The sequence below is a fragment of the Chinchilla lanigera genome, unplaced genomic scaffold, assembly GCF_000276665.1.
Source record: "Chinchilla lanigera isolate Chin_1 unplaced genomic scaffold, ChiLan1.0 scaffold00055, whole genome shotgun sequence".
Taxonomy (NCBI): domain Eukaryota; kingdom Metazoa; phylum Chordata; class Mammalia; order Rodentia; family Chinchillidae; genus Chinchilla; species Chinchilla lanigera.
The window spans coordinates 14,369,446-14,383,310 of record NW_004955456.1 but is presented as its reverse complement, the minus strand read 5'-3'; the positions used below and the strand labels follow the sequence as shown (position 1 = coordinate 14,383,310).

Here is a 13,865-nt window from a genome sequence, read left to right as displayed (position 1 = left end):
GCGAGTTCAAGGCCAGCTTGGGCTACAAAGTAAGCTCAAGGCCAGCCTGAACTGCAGAGCGAGACCCTGTCTCGAAAAAAGACCAAAAAAAAAAAAAAAAAAGAGGGAAAAGAGGATAACAGGAATAACTAACTTTTTAATAAACGCTGTCATGGACTAATCCATTCCTGAGAGAACTTATCTAGTCTCTCAATAAAGACACTAATCCTTCTTTAAACACCCACTTCCCAACACTGCTACGTCGGCAGCACATTTCAACATGAGTTTTGTTAGGGACAGAGCGAATCCGAACTCTAGCACAATGCATAGGAAGTGTGAGGAAAGTTCACACGCAATATGACAGCAAGTCCACAAGGATGAACCGAAGAATTCCACCACCCACCACTGCAGGAGCACAGGTGCATTAGGAAGCACGCATTTGGCAGGAAGAGGTAGGTAGCACCGTTCTTTGCTTCTCACCAGCCACATTTGGAATCTCTGCAGCTGGAGAAAACACAGGGCCTGGTTTAGCAAAGGCTAGAGACCAGCAAAAAGGGCAGAGAGAAAAGTCACTAGGGTGAGCAATGAAATGATCACTCATAGCATCCGGGTGTTTGGGAACCGAAGCCCAAAGAGCTGCTGCGGAGTGAAGATGAAAAATGCACTTAGTGTTTTTTGGTTTTGTGGGCACTAGGGGCTGAGTTCAGGGCTTGGGTACTCTGCCTGTGTGCTTTATCACGGAGCTACATCGCCATCCATTTTTTTTTCTTTTTTTTTTTTTTTTAAGATTTTGAAGCACAGTCTCACTAGGTTTCCCAAAATTGCCTTGACATTGTGATCCTCTTGCCTCAGCCAAGTGGCTGGGATTACACACAGGCACCACTATGCCTGGTATACAGTGTTAAATTTAAAAAAAAAAAAAAAAAAAAAAAAGTTACTCCAAGACAGTTGTTAAAGACAGTAGGACAACTTTATCCAAGGAAGAGTTTATTCATCACGCATATGGGGAGCACTGCAATGGGGCTGTTCCGCCTTATATCTGATGTCCCCCAAAGCCTCATGTGCTCAGAGGTGGAGCTTTTGGGAGGTGACTGGATCGTTGGTGTGTGATGCTGGATCAGACCTGTGGTTTAGCATAGTTCTGGGTTTGGGTGATGAGTTTTCTAAAGAGGAAAGACTCACCCTGGGTGTGGGTGGCACCAACCAATAGGTTTGCAGCCTGGATGGAATAAAAAGGGAAAGAGGGAAGATTTGCTGTTTCCTCCCTGCCATGCCAGGAACAGTTTCTTCTCTGTGATACCCTTCTGCCATGCAGCCCTGCCTCGGAGCCAGCCGATTCACCAACCAGCTAAAACCTCTACAAACTGAGGTAAAAAGATCCTTTCCTCCTTTAATTTGTGAGTGTCCCATATTTTGTCCCAGCAACCAAAAAGTAACTAAGACAGAGACCTTGCAGTGGGGAACAGAGAGTGGGCTCCGCTCCAAATATATCACAGGCGAGTGAAGACATGAAGGAATTTCAACGGGTGAAAGCAGAATGGGTTTCAGCTGTTCACTTTTGGTGAGCCCTGTGAGAGACTGACTGTGAAGGGTGGAACTGCCTCCCCAAGCCAGGCCATGTGATTTCTCTTACCCACACTGCAGAATCTAAACAGGGCTAGAGAATAGCAACGAACCGTGCTCGCCTTGACAAACGCATGCACATCATAAAGACAATTTTACAATAAGATTAAAACGCCCACAAGGTGTGGCTTCAGCTCAAATGTGCAGTTTTCCAGGCAATCTTTATAACAAGCTAAGAACAAAGCAAAAACCAAAGGAACCATGGGTAATCTCCAAATGTATGTATGTGCTTTGATCCTAGAAGTTCCAGCAAAACTTGGCAACTGCCGGGGCCTGATCTGAGAGGTACTGGGTGCCCAATGAGCCAAAGCCTCTGGGCATGGAGGGACAAACCTGTAATCCCAGCACTCTGGGAGGCTAAAGCAGGAGGAGTTCAAGTACACAGATTATTTAGAACTCCAAGTTCAAATCCAGCCTTGGCAATTTAGCAAATTAGTGAGACCCTGTCTCAAAATTAAAAAAGGACTGAGGATGTAGCTCAGTGTGAAGGCCCTAGGTTTCCATCCCCAGTACCAAAAAAGAAAGAAGAAAGAAAAAAAAAAAGAGCCAAACCCTTGGAGGAAGTCACTATACTAAGAGGCCCTGAGTACTTGAAACAGAATTAATACCACCATCCTGGAGAAAAGGGTAATCAGACTGAGATCCCTCAGTCTAAGGTGAAGGAAGAGAGTGGAACCCAAACTAGGAGCTGCTCTTCCCGCCCCAGTGGAGGACTCTGAGAGCACTTAGGGAGCTGCCGACCTGTCCAGCCTCGTTGCCTGGCAACCTGCCTCTCTGGCTGCTCTCACGTGAGAGGCCCCGCAGTGACGTAGGATGGACGCGCGATGCATGTCGGGATCACGAGCAGTGCGCTAAGCTGGCCAGCGGGGCTGGGGACTGATCCTCGAGGATCCGACTCCTCCAAGCTCCAAGGCTCGGAGGCTTCTACTCTGGGGCCTTACTGGTCGCAGCTTCCAGGACCTGGTGGTTGTTGCAGCCGTGGGGGGCCGCATGAACATGGCGGGGTGGGGTAAGTCCTTCCCGCGCCCACGCGCAGCCTAGGCCTCTCTGTCCCACGGCTCAGCTCTGCCAGACCACCAGGACTGACGTAGATGCCTTGGTGAATGCCGAGTGTTATGAGTTGTGTGTTCTAAGAAGCATGTCACGATGAAAAGGTGATCCCAAGCTAGGTGTGGCGGCGCACGCCTGTAATCTCAGCACTCAGGAGGCTGAGGCAGGGGGATGGCCACGAATTCGAGGCCAGCCTGGGCTACATAGTGAATTCAAAGCCAGCCTGAACTGCATAGCAAGACCCTGTCTCAAAAAACAAACGAACGAACGAACAAAAGAAGAGAAATATTTAAAAATAAAAAAAAAGTGGTCTGGGCACTACCAGCCAAAAGGTGAGGACCAGTCCCTCGAGACATGTGCACTTGGAGGTGTGACATACGTGCTTCCTAGCAAATGCTCCTGTGCCAGTTCCTGCCCCATCCCCCACCACACCACCACCGTGGCACTGGGGGCTGAGCCCAAGGCATTTGCGCTGAGCTACATCCCCACCCTTTACTTTTATTTTTTTATTTTAAGCATCTCCTTTAGTCACTAATTTGCCCAGGCTGGGCTCCAGCTGCCTCAGCCTCCCGGTGCTGATGATAGGCGTACACGGCCATACCCGGCTTCCGGTCCGTTCTTGGCCTCTGCTGTCCCCGGTTCCGGTGTCTGGCTTCCTGGGGCCCAAGGGTGCCACTTCTTTGATAATTTCTTCTGTCTCTGCCTGGTTTGTCTTCTCCCTGGTTTCTGCTCCACCACTCACCACCGTGGCTTGGTTCTCCAAGGTTCCTTCTGTCCCTGGCACACTTTGGATGGTGTTCATCATCTCCTCAGTTACACAGGTTATTTAGATGGCCTTAGCCTTTCCACTTCCTGCTGCGCTTGGAGCATGATTAGATTTTTTCTTTTTTTTGAGACAGGGTCTCACTGTTATGTAGCTCAGGCTGGCCATGAACTCACTGGGTAGCTGAGGCTGGCTTTGAGTTTACAGAAGTCCTCCTGCCTCAGCCTCAGAGGTGCTGTGGTCACAAGCCCAGCAGCCAGATTAAATGGCTGCTACATGTCACGAATGTGGGAGAGCATGTGGTACAGAGTGTACGTGGTGGTGGTTGTGATGGCCCCCACTTTGCCGTCGCTGCTGCCTTGGTAAAAGACAACTCAAGCTGTCTGTGACCGTCACCACAGTAGGGGAGTCAGACGGCTGCTAGCTTCTGAGTGAGGATAAAATCTCCACTCCTGCAGGAGCCTGAAGACATTCACTGGGTGTTCACCAGGAACCTCGCTCTGTGTCAAGGGCTGAGGGGGGATTGGTCTGTATTTGAGTAAGTGCAACAGACTCACTGAATGTAGTGCAAAAAGTCTGTACGAGGTAGAGTGGGGACACCAAGGTATCAGGTCAGTGTTGAGGCTGAGGGCTGCTTCACAGAGGTGGTGGTACTTAGGCAGGGTCTTAAGAGAGAAGTCGGTTTCCTGAGGTGGGTAAGATGTTCCATGGAGAAGCAGGACAAGCCAGCTCTGAAGCGTGCATCAGCGGGCAGGTAGTGCAGCGTCCCTGTCGGTGTCACGGTCTGTGGGTGGATTACAGATGTGTCTAGAGAAACAATTCAGACCTAGTTTGCAAGGTCCTTCATGACTTTCTCATCACTTTTATAATTTTGTCTGACGCTCAGTAACTTTTTTCTTTACACTAAGCTATATCGCCAACCCTTTTTCATTTTTACTTTGAGACAGGGTCTTGCTGAATTTCTAAGTTGCTGGACTGGGCTCAAACTTAAGATCCTCCTGCCTCAGCCTCCTAGAGTGTTGGGATGACAGACGTAGGACACCACACCCAGCTTTCAGTATTGAGTTTCAAGACAAACCTCTTGGGTCTGACTTTTAAGAAAGGACCAATCCCTGGAGATATGTGCATTCCAAGGAATTTAAAAGGAAGCCCATTCAGTCACTGATCTGAATCAAGGATGAGGGCAGGGTGGTAGGGGATAGCAGGAGAAAGCAGCTTCGGGGTCTTAGAGCTGGCAGCCCGGCTGCCTGGTGTTGTCACTGGGCTTTGTGCAGTCTCCGTTCCAGGAGCTGCCGGAAGCACCTGTAGGCAGAAGCAGGAGGAGCCAGGACACAGCATTCTCTCCAGGCTTCCCTCGCTGGGTCTGGATATGACTGGGCAGCCAATAAGCCCTACAGCTTTTTCCATTTTCGCCAGCTTGGCCACAGCTGTCTCCTCCACTTTCCTGCTCCTCAGACACCGGTGAAAGCAGGCAGCAGGAGAGGGCGTGGCAGGGGTTGGGGTGCTGTCTTCTCTCTCTCCTCCTCCCAAGCTGTCCCCTCTGCTGTGTCTGGTCTCTCAAACATGCAGTACAAGCACAGCGGCCTCTCTTGGGGCTCCAGCCTCCACACCTGCTGATTCCTCCACCTGCAGCTCTTCCCCAGCCTCCCTGTGCCCCTCACCCCTGAGCGGAAGAGTCCACCTCCTCCCTGCGCAGCCTTTTCAGACTGACCCCGCAGGCTTCACGCGGGTGCTCCTTTTATAGTGTGACCTGGGGCCGGGGATATAGCTCAGCGGCACAAAGTGCCTGCGTGGCAAGCGCAAGGTCCTGAGTTCAATTCCCGGTACCAGAAAAAAAGAAGAAAAATGTATAGTGTGACCTGGACCCTCGCCTCGCGCGTTTGAACCTCTGCGAGCCCTGATGCTTTGGCCAATAATGTCAGACAGAGCGATGTGTGGGATTCCCCGCCGGAAGGTAAAAGCACCACGCGCCTAGATCCTTTCCTGTTGGAAAAGGATGCTTGCTCCCAGCACTAAAAAGCGCTCGGAGAGGCCACGCCTGCCTGTGCCAGCCCACAGCTAAGGTCCCTGCGGACAGCCGGCCCCAGCTGCTAGGTAGGGGATGAAGAGGCCTCGAACCGATTCCAGCCCCTGCCCTCCCTCGCTCCCCACCTTCGAGTCTGGGTGCAGTGTCTCTTGTGCCATCGGTAGCGGACACAGGCCTCTGCTTTGGAACACGCAGCACATTTCTGTTTGTTTCATGTCTGATTTCTTTCTTAACAATCCGCCCCTTAAGGGCAGATACCCTGCATGTCGGGTTTATTGCTGTATCCTGCATGGCACAAAATCGTAGGGTAAGAATCGGTAAATAGCCACTTCTGTGTCTTCATGGGGGTGATTCTGCCTTCAGACACACCTGGCCACCCTCCCCGCAGTCTCCCTGCCCGCACACTCACCCGCTGTCGCTGAGAGAGGAACCCAGTTGTTTCTCTCCCGCTCTACTTCCAGGTGGTGCCTGTAATGTTTCCCTCCACCTCTGTGGGAAGAGGATCGAGACAGTGAAGGAATAGGAGCTAGCGCTTCCAAACCCGAGCCTGACCCACTTTATAACCGTGCTACCCACACTCCCGAGAGGATAGATACAAACCTCAGGTGTGTTGGTTTTCCACGCCCCAGCGCAGGGCTTGGAGACAGCTTTCCATTGAGGCTTAGGGCTGTGCCGCCATACACAGCCTCAGGCTGCCCCCTAGCGGGACGTGGCTCGATAAAGCCCCATTGGATCACACCCTGGGGGCTCCCGGATCTCAGGAACCAAGAAGATTCAAGTAACAGGAACCTCAACTTGTGTCCTGGACTATAAATACAGTCATCGCTGGCCATATCACCTGACACTTAGGAACTCGCCTAATATCTGACAGACTAACCAGTGTGCATGCGGTATGATCACTAGCACGTTTTGACAGCCTGCTATGTTTAGAACTTTAAACCACCCAGGCACATGGCTGGCACAAGCATATAATCCCAACACTCTGGGAGGCTGAGGCAGGAAGATCGTTGAGTTCAAGTCCATCCTGGACAATTTAGCAACTTAGACCCCATCTCAAACTTTTAAAAAAGGGCTGGGCATGTAGCTCAATGCAAGGGCCCTGAGTTTAATCCCCAGTACCCCTCCCCCCCCAAAAAAAAGATATTAAACCAAGGACCAGAGATGCTACAAATCAAGGGTTGACAAGCTTTTTCTTAAAGGACCAGGTAGTAAATATTGTAGCCTTGGAGGTCATATAGTTTCTATCACACCTACTCAGCTCTGCTGGTGTAGAGGAAACACAGCCAAAGGCAGTGTATACTACAAGAGGTCTGTGATGTGTGACTTTATTTAAGGGCGTAGGGAGCTGGCTTCCAGGCCACATGATCCCTGATACAGATAATATTCAGGACATTTCTCCTGAGGTTGACCAGTTGCCTGCCACTGCCAAATCCACTCTAACCTTTAGAAATGTTTTTCATTATTGAAAAGTTTTTCAACCCTCAGAAATGTGCAGAGCACATCTGTAATCCCAGCACTCAGGAGGCTGAGGCAGGAGGATTGCTGTGAGTTCAAGGCCAGCCTGGGCTACATAGTAAGTCCAGGTCAGCCTGAACTACATAGTAAGATCCTGTCTCAAAAAAAGAAATGTGCAGTGAATAGTATAGCAAGCACTTGTGTATCTATCACTCAGATTTGCCAAATGTATAAATGCTTCATGTTGTATTTTGCTATGTTTCAAATCTTAGAGCAACAGCTACAATGGAAATTCCTTTGCCATTCCTCCTCCTGCTCTTCTCCAGGGATACCATGTTGAAGTTGTGTATTATCTTCCTATGCATGCTGCATACCCTGCCTGCATGTATAGAAACCCATCTTAGTTACATTTGTGTAATGTTTACTATTCTTTAGCTTGGTGTGTATCTTATGCTACTTTGTTTTTTTCACTCAAAATTTTTTTTGAAATTTCTCCATATTGATAGGTATAGAACATTGAGGGTTTTTTAAATAGTGTTTTTTGTGTGCTAAGAAGTGTTTGCCTATATCCCAAGGTCACAAGGATAATTTCCTATGTTTCCTGCTAGAATTTGGGGGGGGATTGTTTTCTTTTAGAAAAAAATTTTTCTGAAACAGGGTCTCACTATATATTCCAGGCTGGCCTTGAACTCACTATGTAGCCCATGCTGGCCCTGAATTTGTGGTGATCCTCCTGCCTCAGCGTCCTGAGTGCTGGAATTGTTACAGGTGTGTTCTACCATGCTTGGCTTCCTCCTATGATTTTATAGTTTCAACTTTCATATGTAGTTGTGTGGTCCATTTGAGTTTTTTGAGTTTTGAGTTTGGTGTCATTCATTCTTTCCTAATGGGTATATAAGGTGGGCATTTCACAGTTGTCCATAAATTCTGTGATACTCTTCCCTTCAAAAGATGGAGGCTGACTCTTCTCCCTTGAAGTGTACACGATTTTAATGAGTAGAATGTGCTGTAGTGATGCCCAGGATCGAGGCATAAAGGGCATGAGGGCTCCCTTTGCTCTCTCTCCCCCTTGGGTCAGTCGCCTTGGGGAGAGCCAGCTGTCACGTGGTAAGGACTCTCAGGTGTGGCTCTTTGGAGGGGTCCATGTGACCAGGAACTGAGCCCTGCTGCCAACAGCCAAGGAGACACGAGGTCCCCTCCAAAAGACACTCAAATGAGCCATCCCAAAACCAGGGTGAGTCTTCAGGTAACACAGCCCTGGATGGTGCCCTGACAGTCCCTTTAGAAGACATCCTAACCCAGAATCACCACCTCAACAATGCCCGGCTCAGGACCTGTGAGATGAAATGATTCAAGCCACTGCTTTTGGGTAATTGGTTACTCAGCATTAAGTAACGAAAACGTCCAGAGCTTCCCAGCTGGGTTCCGGTGGAGCCGTTATAGGATAGAAGATCACTGATCATCTAGCTTTCTCGATGTGAAAGCTAAGACATTACACTAAATCAGTATGTTTTTCTACATGGTACTGGGGATTGAACCCAGAGCCTTCTACTGAGTTACAGCTCCAGCCCTTTTCATTTTTCTGAGGCAGGGTCCTGCTGAGGATCTGTTCCATTGAGCCACATGTTTTTGTTTATGACAAAACACAGGCAGGATTACTGTAACTTGCTATGCTCATGAAATAAACTTTGTTATATTTTCAAAATTTACTGGACTATTCTGGATTCTTTGTACATCCATCTAAAGTTTAAGTCAGTGTGTCCGTTTTTACCAAAAAAAAAAAAAAATTGAAAAGCTGGGATTTTGATCAGAATTACACCAAATCTATAGATCAAAATGAGCAGGATAGCTCTCTTACTATTGTGTTCCAACCCATGAATCTGATATAGAGAGCTTCTAATTCTCTGAAAATGTTGTTTAGCCAGGTGTGGTGGTGCATGCCTGTAATCCCAGCACTCTGGGAGGTTGAAGCAAGAGGCTCACAAGTTCAAGCCCAGTCTGAGCTATCTCAAAAAAATGAAAATGGCGGGAAATGTAGCTTAGTCCAGGGTTCTAAGTTCAGTCCCCAGTGCTATTTAGCAAAATATATAGATTTAATATGTTTTAGCACTCACATCTTGCATATATTTTTAAAATTTATCTCTGTCATATGTTTATTCTATTATAACTAACATTGTTTTTAAATATGAAATTCTAATTTTTTTTTTTTTTTTTTGGTGCTGGGAATCGAACTCAGGACCTTGCGCTTGCTAGGCAGGTGCTTGTGCCACTGAGCTATACCTCCAGCCCCTGAAATTCTAATTGTTACTAGATACAGAAATATAATAATTTTTATATGTTGACCTTATTCTCATTAGTACCTTGACAGACTCATTCATTAGTTCTAGTAAGGTTTCTTTGTGCCATCTGTGAATTAAGAACATTTCAATGGGTTCCTTTTTTGCTTGCTTGCTTTTTTTTTTTTTTTTTTGAGACAGAGTCTCACTATGTAGTTCAAGCTGGTATATCACAGTCTGGCCTTGAACTCACCGTGATCCCTCTGCCTCGGTTTCCCTAGTGCTCAGATTATAGGCATATGCCACCACACCTGGCTTTACCTTCTAATGTGATTAATCACTTCTAATGTGATTATTGATATTGTTAAGTTTGAGTCTATTATTTTGCTATTTGTTTTGAATTTGTCCTATGTACCTGTTTTCCTGCATTCTTTTGAACTAACCAAGTGCTTTTTTTATTATTCTGTTGTCTCCTTTGTTGACTTATTAAGTACAATTCTTTGTTTTGCTGTTACAGTGATTACTTTAAAGTTTACAGTGTATATTTTAAAGGCATCTCAGCCTACCTTAAAGGAATAAGTAGGAATACCCTGTATAGCATAAGAACTTAATAATTTTTCCCTTTAATTTCTTCCCTTTGACATTTATCCTCTTGTTATGTGTTTTACTTCTGCACTGATACATAACCAACAATACATTGCTATTTTTTTTATTTTGGTAAAAAAAACAAAACAAAACAAAACAAAACAACACAACATAAAATTTACCATCTTGAGAGATTTCCAGGAAAATGGTAGAGTGGTGAGCAGCAGAGAAAGAGCCTCTCTGAGATTTGGTGTCCAGACCCTGGAATATAGCAATGTGAAGAAGAGAAAGAGAAGGAAAGTGGGTCCCCTGGACGCAGGAAGGAGCTGAAGCTAGAGTTGAAGCCCACGAGGAAAGCAAAGAAAGAAATTTCCACAAAGTAGAAAGAGGTAGCAAGCAGTACCTTCTCTCTCCCTTGGGACACAGGGCATGGGAGGACCAGTTCAAACCTGTGGACGCACAGCGACTGCTGGCAACCATAGGGGCCTCCAGGGAGAGACGCAGCAGTGCAGTGGAGTGAGGGGACTGCACTGGCTGGTGAGTGGACCTGATTTGGCCGCCTCATGGGAGAGGGCTATTGGCCGGGAGCCATTTTAGAGCGGGGCCAAATGAGCTCAGAACTCAGAACAAGTGCTGGCTCCATCTAGTGGCCCACAGAAGGTACAGTGAGCGCTGCCAGCTGAACAGGTCTGATTCCGGCCTCACAGCCAGAAACCAGCCCGAACTTCAGGGGAAATAAAGGTGCAGGCTCACTGAGAATGTCCACAGCATGGACAAGCACGGATCAACATGGATCTGGACTCTGTCTCACACACTGTTTACCAGCGACAGCAGAGACACATTTTGAAGTGGACATTTTTAAAAATTCTCTTTTTGCTTGTTTCTGTTTTTTCTCTTCATTGTTTGATCTTATTTCTATGAGTATGAACATGGTTTCTAGTTTTTTGTGGTTCTGTTCTGTTCTTTTATTTCTTCTGTCTTTCCGTCTTCTGCACCAGTTTCCCAAAGTCTGCGTGATTCTCCTTTGTCCTCCAGCCTTGCTTCTAATCTCTTCCTCTTCTTCTATTTTTCTATTTTTCCCCTAATCCCTTTTAAATTTTCTCCCTTGAGGGAAAAATTGGCATACTGAGGGTCTGTGTATTGTGTAAATTTTTGATTTGTTTTAGATTTTGTTATATAACCACAAATCTAGTTCATATGGTTAAAAGTGGCAAATTAATGCCTACCTCAGTCTGTCACTTTCTAGGCTGTGTTTGATGCTGTTGTTATTGTTGAATGTACCACTTTAGACAAAGAGACATAATTGTTCTTCTAACGAGCTGTTCTTCCTGGTATACCAAGACTGAGATTGCCTAAGGGCCATAGAAAATACTGCAGGTCAGTGCCAGAGAACTAGGGGCTGGGCCAAGCAGGCAGCAACTTTTCATCCCCCAAAAATTGAAGAGGTAGGATCTTGCAACAGACTCAAAACCCCAAAACCAGCTGCACCTTGAAGACACCTCAGAGAAGTACTCATTTCCTAAGGGTTCTAAATACTAGCAATAAAGCTACTTGCCATAGACAGTTTACAAGGATCATCTCAGGAACTAAACTAAAAAAAGTAGAACCTGAGAAGATGCTTAAACAAGATGCAGCCATAGACATCTGGCTCACTAATGGAGCCAATGAGGTGGGCCAGTCTGAAAGCCCCTCACTTGGCCTGTCTGAAGTGGTAACAACGAAGCAAATGGATGAGGCTCTAGAAAAAAAAATCAAATCCAAAATAATTTCTCAGATATCTACAGAGATGGTGACCATACTTAGTGACTCTAGAGTAGATACAGATTTTTAAAAAAATAGAGGAGCTTAGGAAAATGATGGAAATCATGAATGCCCAATGTAGGAAAGAAATGAGCAGGAATCCATAAAACAAATTCAAGCAGATACACAGGAGAACCAAAATTCCAGTGAAAGTATCCACTACAGAATGAGCCAGTGTGAGAGAGGGAATCTCAGATATAGAAGACAGGCTTGTGGTTAGTAATCATGAAAAGAAAGATTTCTTAAAAATAGTAAGGGACCATGAGAAGTCAATCCAGCAACTGCTAGATGATGCAAAGAAGATTGATTGGAGTCAGTGGAAAAGCAGGAGATAGCACAAATGATATTAAAAAAAAAAAATGTTCACAGACGTCATGGCAGAAAACTTCCCTGGCAGGGGAAAAAAAATTGACATACAGATAAGTAAGGCATATAGAATTTCAGTTAGTCAAGATAAAAAAAATCTACAGCAAGGGATATCATAGCCAGGATTCCAGAAATTCAACACAAAAATAGAATATTAAATGTTGTTAGAGAAAAGAAACAAATCTTCTATAAAGGAGAATCACAGCAGACTTAACACAAACCCTCAAGTGAAGGAGAGCTTGGAGCAAAATATTTCAAACTCTAAAAGAAAACAACCTGCAACGCAGTTTGATTTACCCCACAAAACTATCTTTCAAAATTGATGGAGAAATATGATACTTCCATGACAAAGAACACCTGAGGAAATTCATGACCACCAAACCAGCACTCCAAAATGTTCTGAAAGACATTCTAGAAAGAGATAGCAAGGACTATAACTCCACAAACCCCCACAGAATAAATCCACCACCCAAGGCAAACAAAGAGGGAAAAAAGGGAGCCAACAACAGGAAAATAACATGACAGGACAAATCATAACATAACAGTTATAACCATCAATGTTAATGATCTCAATTCACCAATCAAAAGAAACAGAATGGCAGAGTAGATCAGGAATCAAGATCCAACAATATGCTGCATACAAAAACTACATTTAACTCAACAAGAAATTCAGAGACTGAAAATCAAAGAATGGAAAACAATACTCCATGGACAGTAACCTGATAAAAAGCAGGGGTAGCTATACTATTTTCAGACAAAATACATTTCAAGCCAAGATTGATTAAGGGAGACAGAGAATGTCACTACATCCTTATAAAAGGAACAATCCAAGAGGAAGAGATAACAATCATAAATATTGTCTTGGTTACTTTTCTCTCATTGCTGAGACAAGATACCTGATACCCAGAATCAGAGAAGGAAAGGTTTATTTTGCTCAGTTTGTGAAGGTTTCAGTCCATATTTGGCTGGCTCCAAGGCAGAGTGGCACATGGCAGAGGGCAACAGTTCATGGTGGTGGAAAACAGCAAAAAGAGCAAGAGCAAAAAAGGAAGAGTGGAGGCAAGCAGCCTCTTTCCCTCACTTACATTGTAGGCAAACTATCCACCCCAGGGTGAGCATAGCACTCACATCCATAATTCCAACATTGGACCATGAATCAATCATAAACTCTAGAAGCCTTCCCCATGACTGCATGAGGCTTTAAGGGGACATTCAGACACAAACCATAACAAATATAGACGCACCTATTATCAGTGTGCCCATCTATATAAAACAAATACTAACAGACATGAAAAATCAAAAAGCACTAACATAATTATAATAGGGGGCCTCAATACCCTACCATCACAAACAGATCAATTACACAAAAAATCAACAATGAAATATTATAACTGAGCCAAACACTTGAACAAATGGACTTAGTAGATGTCTACAGAGTGTTCCACTTCACAACGTCCACATATATATTCTTCTCAGTTGCACATGGGAGGTTCTCCAAAATAGACCACATGCTAGTTCATAGAACATGCTTAAGTAAATGGGAAGGAACTGAAATTATCCCATGCATATTATCAGGCCATAGTGCAATGAAATTGGAAATCAATAGCAAAAGAAATGACAAGAACTTCATAAAAACATGGAGATTAAATAACACCCTCCTGAACAGCCAGTGGGTCACAGATGAAATTAAAGAAGAAATTGGATAGTTTCTACAGTTAAATTATAATACCAGTACAACATACCCCAATTCATGGGTGTCTTGGTTACTTTTTTCTTGCTGCTGGGACAAAATACCTGACGCCCAAAATTAAGGAAGGAAAGGTTTATTTCGTTTACAGTTTGTGGAAGTTTCAGTCCGTACTTGGCAGATTATAAGGCAGAGTGGCACATGGCAGAGAGCTACAGCTCAGGGCAGCAGAACACAGCTAAGCCACAAGCACAC

General features: G+C 45.3%; 1 protein-coding gene across 1 annotated transcript in view; it reads left to right on the top strand.

The window, feature by feature from the left end:
• Positions 1–2,428: 2,428 nt before the first annotated feature.
• Positions 2,429–13,865, top strand: part of LOC102029710 (nuclear envelope pore membrane protein POM 121C) — a 44,761-nt gene continuing 33,324 nt past the window's right edge. Inside the window, exon 1 of the mRNA XM_005396788.2 lies at positions 2,429–2,611. The gene's annotated coding sequence lies outside the window, so the exon portion shown is untranslated. The remainder of the gene's footprint in view (positions 2,612–13,865) is intronic.